This window comes from Epinephelus fuscoguttatus, linkage group LG4, assembly GCF_011397635.1.
Source record: "Epinephelus fuscoguttatus linkage group LG4, E.fuscoguttatus.final_Chr_v1".
In the NCBI taxonomy this organism is placed as follows: domain Eukaryota; kingdom Metazoa; phylum Chordata; class Actinopteri; order Perciformes; family Serranidae; genus Epinephelus; species Epinephelus fuscoguttatus.
In genome coordinates, this window is record NC_064755.1 from 41,771,162 (window position 1) to 41,797,636 (window position 26,475).

At 42.8% G+C, this 26,475-nt stretch overlaps 1 protein-coding gene across 4 annotated transcripts in view; it reads right to left on the minus strand.

Moving 5' to 3' along the window:
• Positions 1–26,475, minus strand: part of mgat4c (mgat4 family member C) — a 190,097-nt gene that overhangs the window by 20,076 nt on the left and 143,546 nt on the right. Inside the window, exons 1-2 of one of the 4 annotated variants that reach the window (XM_049573053.1) lie at positions 1,381–1,399; positions 689–799 (exon numbers count right to left, since the gene is read on the minus strand). The exons of the other annotated variants lie outside the window; for them this stretch is intronic. The gene's annotated coding sequence lies outside the window, so the exon portion shown is untranslated. Of the gene's footprint in view, positions 1–688; positions 800–1,380; positions 1,400–26,475 lie in introns of those variants that run through there. 4 annotated transcript variants of the gene reach the window in all.

The following is a 26,475-nucleotide window of genomic DNA, read 5'->3' on the forward strand; positions in this document are numbered from 1 at the left end:
AGTCAGTGTGCAGCTACAGCTGAAGATTTTCAGTCCCCAGGTGTAGCTGCAGAGTGAGCGCTCCTCGCTTTCAGGCTGCTCTCTGGTACAGGCAGCTGCAGACACAGACTCACGGTGAATCTGAGAAAGACAGAGGTGGCTGCCGTGAGGAAGAGAGGCTCTGAAATGATGTTATCTCCTGTCTTCTCCTTAGATGACACGTTCTCACGCAAACCCGTCGCCATCATTTCACCCCTTTGTCTGTGGACAGAACATCAACTAATGTCGCACCAGGTAGCTTCCTGTGTCAGTTTTTGACATTCTGGAATGACGTTACATGCAATGTGTCTTTTCAAAATACACTTCACAGGAAATGTTTGTGCTTGTTACATACATACGCTCCTTTTCAAAATAAACTTAGGTAAAACATTTTTACATTGGTGTTTGTTTTTGGAATAACAGGCAGTTGGTAAAATGGGCTTTCAGTCCTGTGGGACACTTTTTGAACTGATGGGGCTTCAGAATTTTGGACTGTGGGAACCATGGCATGACACCTCAGCCAAATCTGATTTGACTATAATTCTGAGCTGTGTACAGCCCTGTGCAGGAACCAGAATCCCCTCTGATTGTTACTACAGTTGCTCCTGAAAGAGACCAATAAAATCATATGACGAGAAAGCCTCCAAAAATCCTCTAAGGAAACTATCACCTGGTTATTTCACACCACCAGTAGCGCCTCGGGGTTTTGAAATGGCTCTCAGCTGGAAATCTTTTGCCCATCAATCCTTGACGTCACAGTGAGCTGGAGGTTATTATGTTGCTGTGCAGAAAGATGAATACACAAGGGAGTGAATATGAGAAACAAGGGAATTGGAAAATTATGTGAAGATCTCTGTATAAACTAGTATCATAATGAAGACGAAAAATTAATGTTCCCAATGATTCGACAAAGTGCCCTGTGCAATTAGGAGTACAGAATTCAGGACTTGGAAATATTTTTTGAAGAGAACTCATGTACCATCAGCCAGATCCTGCAGCAAAAAGCATGTCATATTTTTACGATTGCAGCTAATGATGTTTTTCAATATTAATGTAGAATTTGTAATTTTCTTTATCCAATCATTTAGTCTTAAACTGTCAGAAAATAGCAGATAATGTGCATCACAAGATCCCAGAGCCCAAGTCGTGTCTTAAACGGCTTGTTTTTTGCCTAAACCAAAATATTTAATTTACCATTATGTAAAATCAGCTAAATACCACATTCGTTGAATAAATAATCAATATCATGTAATCTTCTGAACACTAGATACAGTACAGTATATCTGATAAAGTAGGGCCTAGTTTTTATGCATATTTTGTTTGAAATATTCCATTATTTTCTTTGTTCCAGGCAAAAAGTACCTTGGCAAGCTATCTCTGGATTCATCCTCAGTGTCCTCCATGCTTCTCTGGCAGCCCATACGAAATGACTGATCCAGGAATTGTCTTCCTCTCCCCTGCTACACCCCCTCCCTCTAATGGTGAAATCTGACAGAGGCAGACTTCAAATGGAAAACAAGGAGCTCCCCAGTGAGGAGAAGGCAATTATGGTCTGGCCTGATGTGCAACCTAATGCCAAGAATTCTATATCACACCAAAAAAAAAACAACAAAAAAAAACACAGAAACAAAACAAAACAAAAGGCCTCCCATTCCCTCTCCATTCGTAATGGCTTGATTGCTGCCGAGTGGAAGTAATCCTCCTGCATGCCAACAATACCACTATTTGTTTTTCGAGCGCTGTGAAAGGGGAGCGAGGAGCAGAGTAAATGGAAAAAAGGTAAGGACGGTGCGGACATGCCACAAACATGAGTCGAGCTCCACAGTAATTTCACATCCCATCTTCCCAAGGTTGTTCCTTTAAAGTTATTTCTGCAAAAAAGAGGAAGGATGCCTCAGAGAACACGTGGCTCAGCTGAGGGGGAGAAGCACCTGCAAACCTGAGTCAGAAAAAAATCTGAATAGATTGCTTTTTCAAAAAAAAAAGAAAAAGGAAATGTTTGTGTACAGTATCAGCATAATGAATTCATTCCTTTGAATGCCGGCAGGGAACTGAGGAAGGCAGAATAATGAAGATAAGATTTGAAAATACAGTGTTCTCCTCTGGGAGTTTGAGGTGCACACAACATTGAGTCCCTCCATGTGTTATTCAGAAATCAAAATAACCTCTTAACAAACCCCTTTTCTTGCCTGCTTGAATCAACCCTCAACTTTCGATTTAGGCCACGCCATTTTCAAAATGTGAAGCTACGTTTCTGTAATGGGAAAACCTAGATGGGAAACTCATTGTGAATAAAAAAAGGGGAAAAGATTAATAAAATGGTAGCAGAAAGCAATTCTCCCTCATTTCATCTTGTTATCTGTTTTACATTATTTCCCCTGGGTATCCTGCACCTTGCAGATATACAGCTCTGCACAAATAATCAATTAAGCCTGCAGATTTGCAGGGATTCAGCAGTTGCTTTGTGTCAGGCCTTTAGCCACTTTCAATGGATTTTCTTTCCTGATAAAAAGCCGAGAGTAACAAAGGCTTTTGTTGATAACAAAATTGTGGCGCAGGGCAGAATAATAAATCCCTTTATTATGAAATGGCTGTTTTGTTAATAATTCAAATTGGTCAGAAAGTTTACCAATTACTACGTCCGTACAGGCTGCCAGACAAAGGAATCTGTCATCTACTAAGACCCTTGTCAGACATCCACGCCCCCTGTAGAAACACAGGAATGATCTTAATTATCGGGATGCAGTGGGGAATTGTCAGTGAAGCTGTTATCAAGGCACAGTGTGGTAAATTAAAGCCTGAAAGCTGCGAGATCCGACATGTAATTCCTGTAAACCATGTGTGCTGCAACAGCCAATCATGTTTGAGGAGTCATCCACAAAGGTAATCTTCCAAAGGGACTCATCTCGTTATTCAAAGCGACAACACAAACTCTTCTTTTGCTCTGTTTTTTGTTTGCATCTGGAAGCTGTCAAGTGGTTTTCTGATCATAAAATGGTCCCAGAGCTGGCGTGCTTTACCAATCCCAGCTCCATCAAACTTCGGAGGCCAGACGGTTGCATCAAGGACTCAAACAGATGTACCACCCTGCAACAGCAGCAGCAGCAGCAGCAGCAGCAGCCTCCTCCATCGCCTCCCTGCGCTGCGCCTGTCACTGCTGTCAGCAGCTCCAGCTCACTCATTCTAATGGGCAGAGGAGGTGTTGTGGAGGAGACGGGAGAGTGTGTGTGCTGAATGTGATGCATTCCCTGCGGACACACTGTCCAAGTGCACCACCCTTCCCCTACCACCACCAGCCACCACCGCTACCACCACCATGGCCCCTTGAGGGAGAAACAAGCAGTCCAGTGACAACGGCACTTCCAGCTGTTCTCCCATAAGGTACCGGTGTGCAAGACAAGCCTTGGAGCGGAAAAAACCCCAAATGGTCCCAGCCAGGCTGCCTCTCTGATACAAAATATTTCCAAACAGCCTTTTCCTATCCCGGATGGCCCTGGTGGCCTTGCCTTTCTGAGCTCATGCAGTGAGAGGACGGTGCCTTGTTGTCGTTCCAGGATGTGTTGGAGACATCAACAAAGCTTTTCAATTCATCAGCATTAAGGCTTGTTTTTTTTCCAGAGCAGCACTGGCACAGGTGGTGCGAGCTCGAGTACACTCTCATGAAATACTGAGCATGTGCCACCCGTTGATGCTGCCTTCAGAGCAATCGAGCATCAAAACATTTAGAACAAACGGCTGTGGCCCTTTCCCTTCTGCACTACAATCGCCCAGATCATCCAGCCCGGGCCGTAATTGAAATGTGATTGTGAAGAGCTTCCTCAGATCGGTCTATATTTTTCCCCCTGTTTGATTCCTGGTTACTTGGCTGGAGAGGAAAAGGTCTCATATCATTTATAGCTGTGGATGGACTCGTGCCATCTCTGGACAGCCATCAATGACACAAAACGCCATCAGCGATATGAAAGGGAGACTGCATTTATCATGAAACACAAACTGAGTGCAATCAAAGAGCTTAATGTGCTGATGATGCGGCAACATGCACAGCACTTGCTTCATCACGGAGGGCTGCTGAGAGGCTCTCGGACTCTCCGCAGTGATGGGAAGAGTCACCAACAGTCCCGGCGTGAGAGAGATTGAGGATGCGGTTGAAGCTTTCAGACTGTTGTCTGAGTGTTTAAGGTTAGAGGAAAACATGAAAGCCGTTCCAGCTGCGGTGAGCATAATGAGGACGGGGAGGCGTGAGAAATGATTCATATGTGGCCGAACCTCTCCACGGCCCTTCTAAGCAGTTAGCACTTTGACCCAGATTAGCGCTCTGCCAGGGGTGCACTTGGGAGGAAGGGCGATGGAGGAGTGTGATGCCGCCTGTTTATTTCCACTAGAAAACACACTTGACATGTGTACACCCCCTGTACGCATGCAGACACATGCATATGGTCCTTATTTCTTCCCCGTCCCTTGTGTGAGGTTGTGAAGATGCGGCCAGTGATATAAATTATTGCGTACATCTGAGACACAAGATGATTAGTATTTGAATATTGTGAAGTACTCTCCAGGGCAAAGATATTCAATTAGTTCTTTGTTATATCACATCCGGCTAATAGACTGTGTGTCTCCCTGACTTCAAACTCCCTGACTGCCCTCTGTGCCTGACGTCATATGCCATAAACATATGCTGCAGCTCCCCTGAGGCCATTCCCTACATTAAAAGCACAGACCCACTTGAATTAGCAGACAACAGCCTGTCATCATGTCTACTCCATAAAAAAAACGGACAGTGGCTACGGGCAGGAGAGAGGATGAAAAGAAAAGGAGGAGAAAAAAGGCCACTGAAGAAAAGACTGCAAAGAAATCCCCTCTCCCTCTCCCTCTCCTTCCTTCTCTCTCTCTCTCTCTCTCTCTCTCTCTCTCTCTCTCTGTCTCCATTTGTGAGACAGGAAAAAGGAAGAGGAGACTTGGCTCTGCCTTAAAAGCACTTAAAAAGCCAAGGTCACCTCCTGGTCAAATCTGTGAAATGAGAAAATGGCTGAAGGGGCAAGAGGCCGGTGGCAGATAACATGAGAACGCACTATCTCCTCCCTACACATTTAGTGCAGGGGAGGACGGAGCACTGGCAGGCTTTTCAAAAGGCTCCGTGTTGAAATGAGGACTGGAGACACAATAAGATGGCCCAGTTTCACCCAGTATGACAGCGCATACATTGAAGTGCTCTTAGGGAATGAGCTTTTTGGTCAAGCAGGGAGTCGACGGCCAAAGAGCTGAATGTGAGCTCACACACAGCTGGGTTTTTACATTTAATCACAGCAGCTGAAAGTACTCAGGTAAATTTAAAGGTGCAGCCTCCATTTCAGTCAAGAATCATCAGTGTCATTAGAAAAAAGGGCGTCTGAAAACTGAACACTGTGGACAAAAAGTGCCCGTCCCAGAATATACAAAAAGCCAATATCTAAACACATATTACTGCTCTGTGGTTGAATGGCTCCATGAACCCATCAAGCTGCAGTTACAGTTTCCATCCATGTCAGTGAACACACTGATGCTTCACACACATCAGATCTATACAATCAGCACAGTTTCAAAATTAGAGTCACCAATTCAGTATCTGACCAAATGTCTCCCCTTCTGTTCCTGAGATATGACGTTAAAACATGATGATGTCACAGTCAAGCTGACCTTTTGACCTTCATTATTTTATCATGTTTTCAAGTTTTGTCTTAATTAGTGCCTGAATTCTTGAGATATGGCCAAAAACATGTTTTGGGAACTCACAGTGACCTTGACCTTTGACGACTCATTTCTAATCAGTTCATTCTTAAGTGGGTGTTTGTGCCAAATTTGAGGAAATTCCCTTAAGGCCTTCTTGAGACACCAAGTTAGTTTTTTAAATAAGATGGATGCAATGTCACAGTGACCTCTGACCTAGTCCAACTAGCTCTTTGTGCCGAATTTCGAGAAATTCCCTCCGGGTTTCCTTGAGATATCGCTTTCACAAGAATACGACAGATGAGGTCACAGTTACCTTGACCTTTGACCATCAACATCTAATCAGCTCGTGAGTACAAGTGTGTGCCAAATGTGAAGATATTTCCTCTACGTGTTTCTGAGATACCACTTTTACGTGATAATATGGAAGCAAGGTCACAAGAGACCCTTAACCACCGCATTACAATCAGTTCATCCTTGACGTGAAGTGAATGTTTGTGCCAAATTTGAGGAATGTCACATTCCCAAGAATGTGACAGATGCAAGGTCAAAGTGACCTTGATTTCTGACCTCTGACCACTAAATCGAATCACTTCATCCTTGAGTCTAAGTGAATATTTGTGCCATTTTTTTTTAAATCCTTGAAGACATTCTTGAGATATCACAGAGAATGAGACAGAAGAGGCCACAACAACCTTGACCTTGACCCTGACTTTTAACCCCAAAAATCTAATCACTTCATTTTTAAGTCCAAGTGGACATTTGTGCCTAATTTGAAGAAATTCCCTGAAGGTGTTCTTGAGATAGCACGTTCATGAGAATGGGACAGACGGACAGACATAACGCCTCTGGCCCCATCTAAAAACATTAAGATACGTTACAGTCTGTCCCTTATGGTGAAAATGTATGTAGTAAAAGTTGAATTGATATCATGACATGTCAGGTTTTTTGGAGGTGGTCCACTGACACTGAATCATTTTGGACACTGTGGGCTCATAGATTTTTTTTCTGTACCTCTATAAGTACCTCTGTTTAAATAATGGGCTCACAGGTGTGACTGAGTGATCTCATGAGGTATCAGCCCTGTTTGCTCACAGGTATAGTGTCTCCTGGAGTCCTACTGTGATTCATATTAACTCCAGATGGACGTCTGTGTTTCAATTATGTGACTCAGCCATGCTCATGATGCGTGAAATAAAAATTCCACCACATATCACAGAGGTCAAATTTGGTCCCAGTTAGTGTCACAGTAATTTATAGTCTGATGAACTCAGATTGTTTTTAGGTACTTTAAAAAGAATCCTCCACTTGGTAGAAAAAAAAATAGATGCTGTGTTTAAAATATTAATGACTTGGTAGTTTCATCCAAACGGCAATATCTGGAGCTGGAAAACGAAGTGCCACAAACTGCAGTTCCTCTAATGTCCACTTGAGGCTGGCTCCAAGAGCGAGTCAATCCCCATAGACCCCCATGTCAGAACTTTACAGCAGAAATAAACATGTTTACAGTCTAGTACAAAAACCAATTTGGGTCTCTGTTAATTTCAACATTCATGACAACTGTACGGGTGTGAATTAATATATAATTCACTTATATATTAATTCACCTGTTCCCATTTCCAGAGCATCAGTCAGATCTTTGAGTGAGCTCCTTCATCCTTCTATCGAAACAGAATCAATGGTGATGAGATCTCTTGTAAGTGTTATTAAAAAAGTAATGCTGACCTTTACACTTTACTCCCTTTGTGAACTGTGCAGGACAGCTAACGAGCGTTTGAAGTCATTTTTGTGTTCTAGTGTGGACAGATATTTTGTAAAATAAAAGGTTGTGAGAACAGAATTTTTTCTTAAAATGGAGGGAAAAATATCCATTTTTAAAAATATGTCTATACATGTAGACAGGACCTAAATGGGCTGCTTCCTTACAGCTGGAGGTTTGAATCATCAGTTGGAAACCACTCAGTCTCCCCGCAGTTTTTGGTGTTGGTCAGTCAGCATGCTTTGTGCTTCAAGGAACACTTTGGATTTAGTTGCTGAGTGAGCGTTCCTTGCTGTGACGCTGCTCATAGGAAGAGAAACTTTGTCCTATCAGTTCCCTTGTGTTTTCTGTTTCCTCTGTATAGTGTCTCAGAGGCTGTTTGATAAACGGAGACATCTTCCTTCGTTTGTGCCTTTCGTTTACACGCAAACGGAGATTTCTCCTCTGAAAACGAGTCTTTCTAAAAACTCCGGCCAGAGTGGAGATTTTGGAAAACTCAGCCGACGTCACAGTATGCGCCGTAACTTGCGCCTGTGTCAAAAGTGCAACCTATGTTGCTATGGTGACAATGGATACATGGAAGGCTTGAGCTTCTCGTTACACTGCCACCTACAGGTTTGGCGTGCTCTTGTGTATATATACACGGGTAAGTGTAAACGAAGATCTTTTTCAAAGCGGAGACAGTGAAATGTCCGTTTATGAAAATAGCCGGCCATGTGTAAACGGCCTCTCATGCTTGTTTTCAGTCTGCCTCTGTGTGTTTGCTGGGCGTGGCCCCCTGGTTCCCTCCTCCTGCCAATCCTCCTGAGTGCCAGCAGCTGCTGAACCTGCACACCTGAACCTCATTAATAAGCCACTGCAGTATAAAACCCGGCTCAGACCTCCAGACTCTGCCAGATCGTCCAGTCTCCTCTGCAGTACAGACTCAAGGCCAACTTCTTAGTTTGACACTTTGTCTTTTTGGACCTCAGTTCACACTTTGTTCTGTGTCTCAGGTTCACCACGCCAGTTTCATGTCAGCCTGCTCTGCTCTGCTCTTCCCTGCCCACCTCAGCCATCATTTCACTCCAGCCCTCAGCCCCCCATCTTCAAACTGCAATAAACTGCCTTTAAATATTCCCAGTTTCCTGGTTGTGTTTGCATTTGGGTCTGAAGTTGATCCGTCATGACATGGTCAGGCTCTGAAATAACATCATCTCCTGCCTTCTGCAGTGGTGAACTTACAGCTCACAGAAACCTAATATGACACAGTCTCTGGCTTTTGTGTGATATCTGCTGTTAGCAAAAAATATTGTTGCACATTTCCAATTCGTTGTTAGCGTAGTTAGCTTGTTTACTTTATTACGTGAATGTCACTGTCACACTGAACCCTGTTCTAACTCTCAAACTGTATATGGAAAAAAGAAAAAACTGAAAAGCCAAATCTGATTCAACTGACATAGTTCTGAGTCAGGTACGGCCCTGAGAGTACTAGTCATGTGAGAAAAGAGTTACCCAGGAACAGGGTCCATAATTAATCAAGTGCCAAATGTGGGTAGATTTTCAGTTAGTCAAGTAAATTTCAAAAGGCTATCTCCCACAGTGTTGGGTAAATGTTTGTACCAAAGTAATCATGTAATGAAACACTGCTCTGCTGCTCCTGAGCTGCTCCTTTGCTGTGCTGCTAGCTAGCTTTGTGCCCATGCTTCTTAAACTAATGAAATAATTACACAAAGTTCCTATAGTCTGAACCAAGATAGCCTAACATTAGCTTTTTACTTCTGGCAATCTTCAAAAATCTTAAAAATGGTGTTCACATGAGGATTAACTTGCTAGACAAAATGTGTAAGTTTCATAAATGTTTGTTTGCCACAGAGCTTATTTTCTGAAATAAGCCAAAATCCAATAGAAAAATCCGACTGGCCTCTTGATGAGGGAACCACGGTGATGCTAACAAAATTAGCATTTGAAGACTGTTAAAATCAGTCAGAATAGTAACATCATGCTTGAATGAAAAAGGTTGTTCAGATGAATAAGTGCACACATCTTTAACAGCTGTGGACTCTGAAGGCAAACATTCATGAGAAAGCAAAAAGCAGGCTGCATCACTGAGCCCACCTTCCAGTGGATCGCTGCAGTGTTTAAAATTTAAATCAAGAAATCCATAATCTTTAAAGTTTTAGACTTCAAAAGCAACCTTCACAATCCTAGAGATCACACACCCCCCCCTCCCAGCGCAGGAGAATGAGCAACAATCAGAAATTGAGATGTACAGCACGATACCTCAGAGGAGAAGTTTCCTGCCGGCCTCCACAGCCTTGAACAGCCGAGTTCTTCTGGAGGCGGCTCTTTGCTCAGACATTGACTACCCATCCCAGCGCTAGACTGATGGGAGAATATCCTATATCCCTGCATCCTCGGAAGTCTCCCAAGTCTCCAGCATGAATATTTGATGAGAGATGTGTGGGACGGCCAATCACTAAAAGACATTTATCTCCGATACCCCTGACTGGGCAGCCCTGGCTGAGCCTCTCCTTTGGTAATCAAAAACAAACGTTTCATGGGGCCCTTTCAAAAGAATCATTGATAACGCTGTAATGCATGTATGGAAGATTAGCTCTGCTACACGCTGAGAATGCATTAGGATTCAAAATCTGATACAAACACAGAGACACATCCTTTTTTTCAATCTTACATTTATGGTATTTTTTTACTACCTCCACCAACAAAATGATAAAGTGCAGCCTATTTTTTTTATACATCCCTCCTCGCCTGTGTTTGTTGTGTCTGGCCTCCCGTGAGTCTCCAAGAGCCCATGCTGTATATTAATTAGCTATTCTGGGACTTAAGCCTGTACTTATTCAACCTTAACGACCCTGTTTGTGCCACAGCGCCGTTACAGAGTGTTCAGCAAATTCCTGCGGTCATTGCTCAGACCTTGAGTTTTCCATCATCAGCCTATTATTTTATAACCTTGGTTATGCAAAACACTGTGGCATTTGTGATGACAGAAACGAGCTCCCAGGTTCTCATAAAAACGCTATTCCAATTCCGCACCCTTTTAATGATGCTGCAATTGAGCAATTTCTTCACTGTAGTTCAACTCTCACACTTCCTTCTCTTCTGTCTCCAACTAATGAGTTTGGAAAAGTATCAAAACTGCGGATAATGTTGACTTTCACCTGTTCAGAGGCATGAAATCATTGAGTTTCTGTTGTAAATCAACAACTCTATCAACCCCTTGCAGATGTGTCAGAGTCATTCTGTGCTATGGGGCAAGAAAAGTAGTTTTAATTGCACCTTAACTTCCATCTCATCTTGTGCAGCTGCTCAGTGGTGCACAGTAAAGGACAGTGGCTGTTCTGGGCCACGACCAGGTGGCCTGTGTGATGTCAAATGATGCTGATTGGATTTATGGTTACATAATAATAACACAAAGGCTTCCAGTCAGTGTCTGTACAGCTCTCTTCTGTCACCTGTGTTTGAAACTGTGGTGGCAGTTTATTGCTATAATCAGATGGAACTAAATGAGGCACCGAACCAACTGTAACACAATTACACTTTAATTAACGAGTGTTTTACTGTTCAGTGACATTTATGCTCACAGCTAAAGACTAAGAATGTCTCCACAAAGATGACATTGGCTAATTTCCCAGGTCTGATTCCTCCTTTTTGTCCTCCAGAAAATCAATTAGAATCAGGCTGACGGCAAATTCGTCCTACAGCAAAGAAAGGGTGGAGCACTATACTGTATGTTTTATACTGTCACATATCAGCACAGTCGAGGTGGAGGGGATGGTGGGTGGCGTGTCACCAGGGCGAGACAGCTGCTAAGCTGCAGCAGACCAGACCACTGTTCAGGACCAACAAACAACAAAACCAGTTGTGATCTGCTGTGTTTCCAGCAGTGTTTTAGGCACCAAATGTGGGTGCCACTGTTTCTATCTATCTATCTATCTATCTATCTATCTATATATATATATATATATATATATATATATATATATATATATATGTATATGTATATGTATGTGTGTGTGTGTGTGTGTGTGTGTGTGTGTGTATATGTATATATATATATATATATATATATCCCATAAAGAGGGCGTTAGCGAGATAAATAACTAGTCCAAAATAAGGACATATTTTCCAAAAGAACGACAATATTCTCCCGTGAATGACAGGCCTTTGCCTGCAACTACGGCGCCAAGACACCATGGGGCGCAATCCCGGTATGCAACAGTCAAAATCAAAACACAGCCATATTGGCAAGAAAGTGCGCTGTTCAACTGACTGCCAAGCATAGCTAACAGCTAACTCGTCTCTTCTTCAGGCTGTATTCATATAAAAGTGAACATGGTGGACAGCTGTTGTGCCCTTGGGTGTCAGAACAGTTGATACGTGAAGGGGAGAGCGCTTTATCGAATTCCGAAACATCCCGAAAGACGGCGGAGGTGGATTACTGCCATAAAACATGCACAAAGCGAGCAGAAGAAAACTGAGTGGTGGGAGCCCACAGGCAACGGATTCCACTTGTGTAGTAATCACTTCATATCAGGTACAGAATCCGACGCTCGCTAACTTTAATGTTCATTTTACATGCTTTTATTGCGATTTCTAACCGTTTAATTTTAATAAAAGGCAAGTTTGACCTTTGAAATATGGCGTGGATTTTGTGGAGCTAGTAAAAGGATGTCGCTCATTCAATGAGCAACGCAAAACAAACGTGTTACTTACATTATTTTATTACTGTTATATGTAAGGCTGCCAGATTGTATCCATTTGTACCCCTCCAGGCTCTTATCGGCTTTCAGGGAGTGTCAATACTCCTAAAAAGCACCCCATGGGCATTGTAAGGGTCAGCTATGATTAATCGGTCAAGTTTTGTGATATATTGCACAATTTCCTTTAACGTGCAAAGTGAACTCTGACGACCTGAAATTAGCACTGGCGTCAGTCATTTTCACTCAAGGACTGCCAACATGGTGGTGTAAACAAACCGAGTCACATGACGTCTGGAGCTCTATAAGCCTGATGAAAATTTGTAAGTCCCATCGCTGTGTGGGCGTGAACTGAGTTATTTTGCACTGTTATTTTGGAGACCGCCACGAAGCTCAGCTTATAGTTCAAACCCTTTATATATGTATATTTTTAGTAACATAAAAAGCAGTTATTTTTGGCGAGACATTGCCGCTTCTTTCATCAGGCTAGTAACACAAAAAGCATTATTTTTTTGCAAGGACATCACTTTTTCCTGCTGGGATAGTGACAAAAAATGTGGATATTTTTTGTTGAGACATCGCTGCTTTTTCTGCTGGGTTAGTTGCACAAAAAGCAGTTATTTTTTGCTGAGATACTGCTGCTAATGCTGCCAGGACTGTGACCCCCGCCTCCCCAAACTATGCATTTGAAGCCAAATCTTTTCCTCACCATAACCAAGAGTTTGCTGTTCCTAAACATAACCACACTGTAACCACGGCATCGTTAAACTGAAAAGTTCAAATGTCTCTCCTACATAATAATGTGTAAATGTAATGTACCTGTGGTTAACAGGAGCCTACATTGCCAACATGTTGTCTGGCGGTTGGGTCGGTGTGATGACTGTAACACGCTTGTATGCCAACATGTTAATTAGTCCACTTAACAGTTAAATGCAGACATGTTCCTAATTACTCTTTCTGATAAAAAAAAACTTCATTGTTGTTTTTTTCTACTGATGATAGATTGTTCATTAACCCCGCTGAGGTTAATGGAGGATCTGTCTGTGTGTTGCAGCTCAGTGAAATTGCGTCTCTTGTTTTTGGATGTGTAGCCAAAGGGACTGTTTCTTTTGAATAGCGGTTGTCTGCAATTACTCTTGAGGTGGATCTGTTGCTGTCAGTTTGAGATGCTGACAAAGGATGCCCTTTGCCTTTGAAGTACTTCATCTTGCCTCAGGTAAAAGAGTCCATAACTTGGCAAAAAGGAAAACTTTTTGTTTGGTTCCCAGCCTCAGGCAGGCTTTCAACCGAGTGGGCTCCTCTGATGTTGAAATATACACATTACACATACAAAATAGTACGTCAAAGAAAAAAAGAGAGTGTGAGAGGGAGAGAGAATCATCCCTACTCATTTCATGAAAGTGCAACTAGACCACTCTATCAGGAGAGTATGCTGCACATTTCCTCCTACCTTTTGAAATAGCAAATCAGAATCCAGTAAAAGCTTGTCTGTGTGCATTATTAATGCCACTAGAGTGAAAGAGGTAGCCAAGAGGATGCCTTGCATCCAAATCTTCACCTGGCAGTTTAGGAATAAAAAAACACATGCATGCTGTTCTTTGTTTCCAGTCTGAACATTTGAATGTTGCAGTCTTTACATGTTCTTAATAATAAACACACAGCAGCAGGTTAGACTCAACACTAATTAATTTTAAAGGCTTAAACACATTAAGCAGAATATCTTGAGTGAAGGTGAGTTATGTTTTCAGCAGGTCTCCAAATGTATTCAACAGACACAGCCGTTCTCTTTCACCTCTAGTGCAGAGGCTCTTGTGTTTATTATGCAGCGTAAGTCAGCACACCAGCCCGGCTCCACCTTTGGCTCATTTCCGAACAATTTTCAAGCTTCCTGTAAAATGAATATGCATTGCCTTTGCAGTGAATCCATTTGCAAGACAGAATGATAATGAAGAGAAAGTGCTTTCAAAAAACCCAATTAATCTCATGTAAAACGGCTGCTCAATGCTTCTAATGAGATGCCATTTTAATAAGCGGGTATGTTGTACAACAAAGCCATTTGGTAAACATTATTGTTTATTTGTTTGATGACATGCAGGCAATGGAACGGATTGGATTTGGTAAGAAATAAAAACACTTATTAATGTTTGATGTAAAGAAATCATGCCTTTTTTACCTTGCTCTACATACACAGAGGTTACTGTTGGTGCACACAGAGAATGCACATAAAGCTGAATTAACATTAAAAAGCTTCTTATTGAAAATAACCTTCAGCACTTACTGATCTCAGGTGTATGCAGTCAATATTATAATAGCTGAAGAAAATCTAGTTTTACTCTATATGAGGAAGCCGCTCAAAAAAGGTCAAAGGTCAGTGTGACCTTGCCTCCATTTCATTCTCATGAATGCAATATCTCAAGAACACCTTTAGGATTTTTTTTTTCTTCTCAAATTTGGCCCAACGTCCAGTGGATTCAACAATAAACTGATTAGAATTTGATGGTCAGAGGTCAAGATCACTCGGACCTTGTGCCCAATTCATTCTCATGAACGCAATATCTCAGGAACACCTAGAGGGGACTCTTCAAATTTGGCACAAATGTCCACTTGATTTACTAAACGTAAATCTGATAAAAATTTGGTGGTCAAAGGTCATGGTCATTTGGACCTTGTCTGTTTCATTCTTGTAAAGGTGACATCTCAATAATGCCTTGGGGGAATTTCCCTTAATTTGGCACAAACGTCCACTTGGACTCAGTGATAAGTTGATTCGATTTCTGTGGTTAAATGTCAAGGTCACTATGACCTTGTCTGTTAAATTTTCAAAAGTATAATATCTAAAGAGAATGTCTGAAGGAAATTTCCTCAAATTTGGCATAAATGTCCACTTGGACTCAACAATAAACTGATTTGATTTTGGTGGTCAAAGGTCAAGGTCAAAGTGACCTTACATTCATTTTATTCTCATGAATGCGATATCTGAAGAATACCTGAGGGGGATTTCTTCAAATTTGGGACATACATCCACTTGAACTCAACGATAGAGTGATTAGAATTTGGTAATCAAAGGTCAAGGTCACTGTGACCTTGCGTTCATGTCATTCTGATGAACACGAAATTTCAAGAACACATGAGGGAATTTCCCTAAACTTGGCACAAACATCCACTTAGACTAATCGATGAACTGATTAGAATCTGGAGATCAGAGGTCAAAGGTCAAGGTCACTGTGACCTACACTCAAGAGTTCATGCATGCTAATTATTATTATTATTATTTTGTGAAATGAACGACATTTCACAAAAAAAATCAAGGAGGATAAAATAATGAAGTGATGACATTTTTATATCCAAGCTTGACTGTGACATCATCATGTTTTAACGTCCTATCTCAGGAACAGAAGGGGAGACATTTGGTCAGATACTGAATTGGTGACTCTAATCTTGAAACTGTGCTGATTGTATAGATCTTCTGTGTGTGAAGCATCCATGTTTTCACTGACATGGATGGAGACTGTAACTGGTTTGCAGAGACGTACAGCCACGAGACAGCAATTGTAGTTGCACCATGTAACACACCTTTGAGAGGCTGCCGCTGGGACACGCTAGAAGGACAAACAGAATGTCGGTAGAGTGAGAGCCCGGCTGAGTCAAAGCTCGGTGAAAAGTGTTGAGATGGGATCAAATTTGAGGGGCAATCAGTGGCTTGTAAGCAATCCTGCTTTCAGAAGAAAACAAATCAACTTGTTATCGACTCAAAGGCTGCCGACTGGATCGCTGCCTGGTTGAATGTGTTTACTTATTCATCAAGGCCGAGAGGACCGGCTCCTTTCTCAAACTCTGGGTCCTTTGCCTGCTGTCGGACAAGAGGGGCGGACCCCATTAAAGATGCATGGTGACCAGTGAGTTGAGCCTAAAGATCTCCAAGCTTTACGGTGCCCTCTTCAAATATTCATGACCCTCACTGTGTGCGCAGTCTTTGGCACATGGAGTTAATGTAGCTTTTTCGACCTACGAGTGTGTGTATTTCTGTATTTGGCAGAGCAGGTGCTGCATCCTCATCTGGCATGCAGAAAGAAAAAGGAGGGTGGGTGGAAGGTTAAAGAGGCCACGGGGGTTGCCCCAGAAAAAGGAAATGTGAGGCAAAGACCTCATTCGGTGTAACCAGGTGGTTCTGTACCCCATGTTGTGCTGTATGACCTGTACTCTCCAGGCGCTGCTTGATATTCAGGGAGACGCTCACAGGATGAGAGGTAATAAGAGTGTTCTGGGCAAACTGTGCATTGAAATGAAGACGTGCAGACAAAAAGGGGCCTCTGAGTTTTACTGAGCAGTACAACCATACAGAACGAGGGGAAAGTCTTTGGTTTGGTCTAAAGGTTACAAAAATGGGTTTGCGGTCTGATGGAGTCTCAGACCAGCTGGTAACACTTCCTGTTTCTGCTGTCTTTAACACCCAGTGGGAGCAACAGTGGGAGATTTTGTTTATACTGGGAGTATGTCAAGTGTCAGTGTGTCCAACTGTCAGCACCGTCCAATTAAGAGCTGCCTTATTTCTAATTTGGCTCCTGCCATCCAGCAAGCTTTAATGTAAGGGACTGTCATTTATGAGGACGGATTTAATGCAGCTACGCTAGCAGTTTCCATTTGTTTCTAGTCTTTAGGTTATTCTAATTTTATTTCATATGGATGACACAGCAGCATTAGAACTGTGCATTTAAGCACAAGAACCAGTTGCACTGTGGTGAGTGTTTGTGGCAAAACGCTAACCTACCGGTCCACAAGGTGCTTTTTGAAAATTGAAATAGTAAAAAGAAAAGAAAATATATCCACAATTTGCAAACACATTTTCAAGGATACATCTACATCATCTGGTGTACTTTTTTGCATGTTTTTAGATCCTTTAAATGTCTTGGATGTGTTTTAAATGTCTTCTGTGTGTGTGTAAAGCTGGTGTTGAGCCCTGTCGAAGACAAATTTCTGTTGCCTTTTGGTTCCAGACAATAAAGGTTCGTTTCTATTCAAATCAACACACAAAATACATCCCCAAAGTCAGACACATGCTCAAGCACCTTTTTGTGAGAAACTTCTTTTCCATTTCTTTTTCTAATTTAATATTTTAATTTTCAAATTTGTCTGTCTCCTTTTAAAGCTCTCCTACAAACATACGTCCAGTGGAGTCCCTCCTGACTTTATCTGAGCTGTCTGCCTCTTTATTAATATCTTACTGACGTCATTTCATTGACATCATGAGTTTAGTTTGACTGTACAGCACTTTGTAGCTGCATTTTGAAAAGTGCTATAAAAATAAAGTTTATTATAATGATTACCTGTTCATTCATTTAAGTTTGTGACCGTTAGTCTTGAGCTCATGTTTCCTGTTGCGTCCTGTGGGCTGCCTTGTTGAGAACATTATATTAAACACTGTGTAAGCTGTCAAGTCAAGTCAAATTTATTTATATAGCACATTTAAGACCAAAGTGCTGCACAGTTCCTCCAAATATAAATAAATGAATGAATGAATAGCACAAACAACATAAATTATCAATACAATCAACAATAGGTTTAGACAATAAAACATCAACACTAGAGTAACGGTAAAATACAAATAAAAGCTATAAAAGACATGTCTGTCTCAACGTGAGGTGAAAGCAAATGAAAAGAGGTAGGTTTTTAAAAGAGATTTAAAGTGTTCCAAAGTTCGGACTGCCCTTATATGGAATGGTAAAGTATTCCATAAATTTGGCGCCACAGCGGAAAAGGCTCTGTCACCTTTGCTTTTCAGTTTAGTTCTGGGACAGGCCAGCAGCATCTGGTTGCTTGATCTCAGTGCTCTGGCTGGCGTGTGAAGCTGAACAAGCTCAGATAGATAGGATGGGGCTAAGCCATTCAGGCTTTTAAAAACAAATAATACCATTTTGAACTGAACTCTAAACTGGACAGGGAGCCAGTGCAAAGAGGCCAGTATCGGGGTGATATGATCACGCTGTTTCTTTCCTGTCAGCAGTCTGGCTGCTGCATTCTGGACAGGCTGCAGGCGTTTCAGTGACTGCTGGTCCAGTCCAACATAAAGAGAGTTACAATAATCCAGACGACAGGTAATGAAAGCGTGAATTGCCCTCTCAAAATCAAGCGGAGGGAGGTAGGGCTTTGCCTTACTAAGTAGCCTTAATTGAAAGAAGCTTGATTTGACCACTGAACTAATCTGTTTATCAAATTTAAAGGCAGAGTCAAAAATTACTCCTAGGTTCCTTGCAGCAGGGTGACAGTAGAAAACTAATGAGCCAGTGGCACTGTCATAGCCGTCTAAAAGGTCAGATTGGCCAAATAAAATAATTTCAGTTTTAGATTTGTTTAGGTTCAAGAAATTTAAAGCCATCCATGTGTGAACATCATTGAGACAGTTCAGGAGAGCTTGAATGGAGGCAGAGCCTTTTGTTTGAAGAGGAAGGTAGATCTGTAAGTTGTCTGCAAAACAATGAAATGTTATATTATACTTTGTAAATATAGCGCCCAGGGCAGCATATAAATGGAGAAGAGAATGGGGCCCAAGATGGAGCCTTGAGGCACCCCAGAGAAACTCCTTTCTGAAGCTATAGATTTTATCTTCCAAATGTAACAGGAGAATTAAATGTATCATTCAGTTCATAATGTGTACCTAACTGAAATCCTCATACTGATTCAATACAAATATGTGTATCGTCACACACCTAATGTGTATATTTTAAAGGGTTCCATTCATTTCCACTCTGTCGCTGATTGTCACAGAAACACTGATTTATTCTTGGTCCTCTGCCATCATTGTGATGTATTTATATTTGGTTTTAAGAGAGTCAAAGTGTTCTAGTCCAGCTAATAAGCCATCAAAGAGAGTCTAAAAATATCCAGTAAGCCTCTTCTCTCTGCTCCATTCATGGCTCAAAAGGAAATATGACAAATGGCAGTCAAATCTCACTGTAACAGCTTTAAGTCGCTTCTACACTGACACTCTGCATCAACCTACAGTCAAATCACTGTACCCGACTCTGCGACCGCTCCCCTCTCTGTGACCATCAGAAATAAACTGTGTCGTTGTCTTTACTGGCCCATCATCGCCTGACTTGACCGTCCATAACACACACCAGATTTTTTTTTTTTTTTTTTTTACAATGTGCAGTGATGCTAAATGTGTTAGGCGTGTCATTGAGCGTCCTTTCACATCCTCTCCCCCTGCAGTGGTGCTCATTTTCTCACCTTGTTTTATTCTCAGCTCAGATCGGAGATGCATGGGCGATTATTGCCTTGTGTTCAGGAAGAGTGACAATGGGCGCTGAGCCATGGCCCCGCTCGCTCTCTTGTCCGTGTCTCACTGACTGTGAAATACACCCCAAATGAAGGATATGAGAGGCAGCACAGAGCACAGTTTGGTCTGTGATGGATGTTGGTGGAGAGCTCCAGTACATTTTACATGAGGCTTGTTTGCAGAAAGATGCAAACAAATTAAGTCTGGACACAATATCAAGAGCATAAGGATGGAGGAAAATGAAATACAATGGTTATAACAGTGTACTAAACATTGTCCTTTGCAGTTTCAGCTGACCTACCAGAGCTGAAATGAGGCTTTACCTTAGTTTTCAAAAAGCCATTTTCATTATTATGCCCCACTTATCAAACTGGGACAGAGTATCTCCCTCACACTGTACGGTCACCACTCCTGTGAAATCATAAAGCAGAAAATCACCATCCATCTGACATTTTTCGCTGGGGAAATAGTGGCGATAACTCCTGACTGAGTTGGCATTTAGAAGTTGGACGTTTGCGCCCGGGGACAGGACAGGAACTGCGGGGTTGGGAGTCGAGAGGGAGCACAGAACAAGTTTTTCTCTTGTGGAAAAGGATCCGCTTTATCAGTCACAGCTGCTGTGTGGCTGGCCCTGGTGGGCACAGACGCTTGGTGAAACCCCAACATTTCACTCCGCGCACTGCACGGCGGGGACTCTCTCAAAATAGAAGACAATAATATGCATGGTGGGCTCTTCAAGGAGGAAATGTAACACACCATATGGGAGCCGGAGCGTGCAAAATTTTGAAACATTGCTTTGGACACAGTTGTCTGATGCTGCTGATAGCTTTCATTCCTGACTCTGACAGCCACAAAGCAAGGATTTCTTTGAATGCATCAATTGTGGGTGTTCAGCTTTGTGAAAGGACGGACTGGATGACAGAAAATGATGTGTCTCCCAGATCCTTCCATTACTATTTAAAATAGAGCTCAAATCTTTCAGCTTTAAAATAAATGTACCCTCGTATATTTTTCTGTTAGCTCAGCTCTTGTATGAAGAGCTCATTCAATCAGTTTGACGTTACATATGCTCAGCTCCTCGCTTTAAGAGTGAAAAATAGCCCCAAATAAATAACAACATAAAGGAGACAGCAGGAGGACGACAGCAACAGCCTCTCTTTCAAAATAAAAGCACTGTGTCAGTACAACACCACAAATTGATGTTTTTTCCCTTTAACAACACACACATGGTTACATTTAGGACAAAGAACAGGGTTGGCTGTATAATCTTATGGGAGGTGAACTACTCCCTGGTGAAAGTCGGTGGTTGTTGGACCCCTCCTACTTGCCCTTCTCAGATTTCCGCCCTTCACTCAGGTTGTTGCCCGGCCGCTTGCTTCCATGACGACGCCAAGCGACTGGCTGCGTACCATGCTGACGTGAAAGGACAACTTTTTTTGTCTGTGTCCAACACATCAATGGTTTTCTGGCTGTGAAAGTGCCATGAAATGTAATTTGTTTTACTAAGACTGTGCCAAAACATGATCTTTTCAGAACCATAATCGAGTGCTTGTTGTCACTAAACCTAACCACATATTAACCGTGGTATTGTTGAAACCTAAAGAAACGTTATGTTTCAGCGTATCCCCCAAATAACACACAAATGTAATGTATCTGTGGTTTGCAGAAATGAACCATGCCGCCATTTTTTTCCCTGTTGATTAGGTTGATAATTTCACATGTTTGTATTTCTCCTGAAAAAGTCACAAGTAGACATTGTATTGTTTTAAGGGATCACAACCCATAAAGGCAACTGCAAGGCAAGTTGGTTTATATAGCACCTTATCACACACAAAGACCATGCAAAGTGCTTTTTAGGCAAAAGATAAGAAAAATAAAAAAAAGATTTAAAAAATGGAAGAATAAGATATGATGGGAAAAAAGGTGAGAAACCACTGGCTTTAACCACCGACTTCTACTCTTAGAAATAAACCCTTAGCAGATCTTTTTGAAAACTTTGCAGTGAATATTTAAGACTAATTTACACAGGTATTAAGCAGCAGGATGCCGTTTCTGTCAGCACAACCTTTGTGCTATTAATAGTCCCAATCCGATTAATGTCATTCAACACTAAGGTAACTGAATTATTTAGTCATGTTCCCTCTGACATCTGATGTAATTCATTCTCTATTTTGTGCACCCTCCCCCTTCAGACATTAAATTAAATTAACATCTGAGCTTTGGGCAGCATAAAGAAATGGACATTGATCCACTTAACCCTGTTCATGCCCCTCCATCTATTAGACCCCCCCCCCCAACCCCCACCCCCCCACCTCTCCTCTCCTCCAGTAAATTATCATGAAGCAAACCTCGATGTGATTGAGACTCGTCTCAACAAGAGAAATTAGCCCACATTCATCAGAAGCTCGGCGCAAAGGCAGAAAGACAAGATGAGTGTTTTCCTTGGTGATATGTTGAAATTACAGTCTTGTCAACAGAAAGGCAGACTGTTCAATTAGACGCTGGGCTCCCTCCTGCAGGCGAGCGGCACTGCAATGATCCAATCAGGAGGAGAGCTGGCTGGTTAATATGGCTTGTCACGTCTGAGCTCCCTTATCTCTGGGTAATGCTGCTCAATGCCAAAGGGGCCTCGCAGCCAACTCATTCCAATTGATTTAGAGAGCGCAGGGGACCCGCCCCTTTTACAAAAGGAAATACCAACCTGGTTGAAGTGCTCGGTGGCAGAGAGGTGACTTTTATCCAGCCCACATGCTTTAAACTGCCGGCATCGCTTTGAGACACTAACTGCTGACATTTAACAAAGACAACAATGTGACCTGCGGGGCTCCATTCAGAGCAGAAAGGTCAAGTTGGACTCGGGCCCCCACAAGCTGGGAGAGAACAGCACCGACTGCGAATGCTGTTTGCTAAATGTTGACGCTAGTTATGCAATTAAAACCTTTGTTCTCTCACTGCCACAGTGGTATAGACACAGAAGTGGTGCAGGGAAAGCCGGAGATAAAGAGGCATTCTCTAGATGAAAGGTGAGGATGTAAAAAGCTCAAAGCCTCGTCACCCAGCTGAATCCAAACTACAATTATTACGCTTTTACACAAACCTGCTGACATTTACATTCTGTCTTTCTACGACGTGTTTATGAAGAAGCCGTTTCACTGCTGAGAAACAGAGCCCTCGGAACCTTGAACTGCGCCCGTGGCTCTGTCAGCCATGAATAAACCATGTGGCGCTATCGTGATGAAGGAGCCGGCATCTCCCACTCATCGATACGCAGGGTGCTGATGCTCTTTCTGTTGAGCCACTGTCCCAGCATCGACTGCCGGTTGTAATTCTCTCAAGAGATTGGAGCTGACAATCTTCGGCTTGCCAGACACAAAATCCTGTTTATCTGTCAAGACGAGCGGCTGCAGCCCACCATTCTCTCCCAGCTCTGCCCGTAAGCTCTCTGGGCAGACAAAGTCTTAGACAACATGAAGACAGAAAGACAGGCCTGATAGCAATACTGGCTGCGCCATCAACACTCCTGACACCGAGGAGTTTGGTCAGTTGTGGCTTACCCCAGACTGCAGAGGCTCAAACTCAGAGGACTAGATTTGACTTTCATGTTCTTTTGAAAGAAGCGCTTGAGGTTAACTCAGACTTTCTTTGTCTATAATAAATCGAGGTACTCAAACTTCAAACTGCATTCTAAGAAAGTTTTGGGTGTCTCCTCGCTATCTTAGACATACTATTGTTCAAATAAGGGCCGATCTCTCTTTTTCAGCAGCTGGCGATTGATTTCACATTACCTTATCTGACCTCTGGGAGGGTGCATGCAGTGTTTGGAGGCTCCAAAGAATGAAAGTGTGTTGACAAAAAGTCTGGAGACTACTTCAGAGATCAGTGTTTCTGGTGGAGTGGCTTACACACAGCTTGTTCATGTAAGAGGGACTCAAGACAGAGGGATTACAGAGCATAAAACATGGCCGAAGAGGACAAATGTGTAACTCAGAGAGAGATGGCAGCTGTGGCAGGCTTGTGAGCCAAGGTGCCAGTGGAGAGTGAGAGGGGAGTGTTGATGGGCTTGCTGGGTGGAAAGGAGTGATGTGAGGGTAAGGTCGGGCAGATGGTGGCCGATAATGAGGGTGTAGAGGTGTAGGGAGGAGGGGAGTCGTGCTGTTCTCAGGCAAGGACTCGGCAGCAAAGGCTCAGCACTGAGTTCAGGACCAGGGAGACTGCGAGAGGGAGAGAAAAAAAGTGTGGGAGGTAGAGGGAAGAAAGGAAGAATAGGCCCTGTGATGAGGGTAAGCCCAGTAGCTCTGTGCAACCTTTAACAAGCACACCCATCATCCCATGACGTCTGCACTCCACCAGTCACCGAATGTGAGAAATATTTCAGCATTCACTCTCCTGAAACTCTCCAACTCCTTTGGGTGCATTCACTCCTGGAATCTTTTTCCAATGCCTTGACCTTGCCTTCATTAGTGGGTTGACATTAATGCATAATTAATAAGAAACAAATGAGTCTATGCTAATAAAGTGGGTAGAAGTGTGACAAGGAGGGTGCAAATTTTTCTGGTCTTAGATCTGGCTGGAGGGGAAACATCTTCTTTCCAAGGGCGTAGCACCAAATTCTGGGCCCTGTGCATGAGCAGTCCCTGTGGGCCCCCTGCCGATCCTATTCTTTCCTTTTCCTCACATTGGTGCTCCAGCAGCATAAGCAGCCACTGCTCTAACTGTGTTTAGAGACAAACCCTAGTGTGTGTGTGTGTGTGTGTGTGTGTGTGTGTGTGTGTGTGTGTGAGTGAGTGAGTGAAACAGTTTTGCACCTTTAGGGTCCGTACACATGCCGCATTTTTGCGCCCTCATATTCATTGTTTTCAATGAAGATGCGCAGGAGGCACACTCAACAGCCAGAGTGACACCACTGACGCAATGGCTGCGCCCAGAGATAAACCGAGATCTGCTTTCAACCAACCAGGTCAACCAATCACAGCTAACACATATCTCTCCTTTCTTCTGTAAACATCAGTCTGTGATAAATATGGAGAGGACGCTGATCATTGTAGTGCAGAGCTGTCAGAGCGTCACATCGGTCCCACAGACAGTAGGATCAGCTCTGCACTCAGGATTTCAGGTAAATAGGCTATGATACGGTGCTTGTTAAGGTTGCTTAGCAACCTTAGGGTGCTTTCACACCTACCTCGTTTGGTCCGGACTTTAGGACTTTTCCTGAAGGACCAAATTTACAGGTGTGAAAGCTCCCCCGAAATTTGGTCCGACCAAAATAGGTGGTCTCGGTCCGGATCAAACAAAATCATGGTTCGGACTTTTGCAGTGTGAAAGCTTTTTTTTCGATAGTTTGGACCTTTAACCCTATGGGCCCGAACGACGCATAGTGCGTCCAAATTCACACCTCTTCTTCTCTGTGGATTTTCTTTTGCCACGCATATCACGCGAAACAGCGGAACAGTAGCTTTCTGACAAGACCAAGCTGTCGGTAGTCCAATGTTTTCACAGCGAAAAAAAAATGATAACGTTACACTAAAATTGTATAGCAAAGCTTTCATACAGTTTTGCATACACACATTACTGTTGGATGGATTACTCACGAATGCCACGCATATCACATGAAAGCGCAGGACCAGAGCTTTCCAGTGATACCACACACATCACTGTGCTGTCATCCCATCACGCTATAAATACAGAATAAGTGTCTACAAAATAAAATCCATTATACAGATCTTGTTATCAGTCACTTCATATAGTGAGGAATATCGTATCTTACCACGTCTTAGGCTTGCGTGTGTTTCTCTCTGTCTACCCACATTTGTAGTCCGGCTTTCAAGATGCAAATATCTTCATATTGTCCAGTTGACACTCCGTCAAACTTTGTATGACAAGACCAGCCGCTTCACCTTTGCGCACCCAGACAACTGTAGCCTAATTATGCATGCATGACAGGGCAGTAGTCACCATATACACTGAGGGGGACAAAAACCACTATTCAATGCAACTATCTGCAATCAGCACATAAATGTATCTCTATCGACTGTCCTGTCACATCTGATGTCAGATCAAAGGAGATTGGCACCGTTTGGCACGTGTAATGGAGCTGCTCCCGACTGTGCCCCCGGCTGTGCGGCTGGCTCGCCCGGCTCATCCTCGTTGTCCTCCTCCTCCTGCTGCTGCGGCGTGGCACCGTTTGGCACGTTTGGCACTCGTAATGGAAACCTAACCTGATTTGATTAACACAGCTGCAAACTAATGAGTTCACATCCCTCTCAGCCAACCACAAACAGCCACAGCATCAGATAGGGAGTATATATTCAGCATCTGTCATCTTAGAAAAGTCAAAAGAAAACAAACAGAGTGAGACTGCTTGCCCTCGCCCGGTCTGCGAAACTAGAGGCCACGTAGTTAACGTCAATATGTCATTTGGTCCGGTCGCCTTAATGCAGTGTGAAACCAAACCGACCGGACCAAATGTATACAATGTAGCAAAAACACAGACCTTGGTCTGGACTTTCAGGTGTGAAAGCCCCCTTAAGATGCAACCTCCTGCTGCGCTCCTGAAAGCTGGCAGAGAAAAGGCATAAAAGTAGCACCCAGCCCCCGACCTTGTGTTTTCCAGGCACTTAAAGACGCAGCATGTGTATGGTCCCTTAAGAGACTATGGCTGGGATGTCATTTTTTTTATCCTCAAAGCTTCAAGTATTTTTCCTTGAACCTCCCTGAGTGACTGGCAGAGAATGCATGACCCTCCACCATCAGGTTATTATAATTTTAAAACTTAACTTTTTACATGCAAACATCAAAGGATTGAAGACAAAATCCTAGAGTTGAAATGCCTGTTTTTTCACGCTGGTAAGTTTGTGCAAAGGGTTTATTTTTGGCCAAATTTTAAATGCAGAATAAAGTAATTTTGATGAAATATGAGTTTCACTAATCGCTTTTTTTTTCTGATGAAAGGGTTGGTCGCACATGATGTGTCCAAAGATAATTTCTGTTTTTACAGTTCCTGGCTGTGATAAATGTTCCAA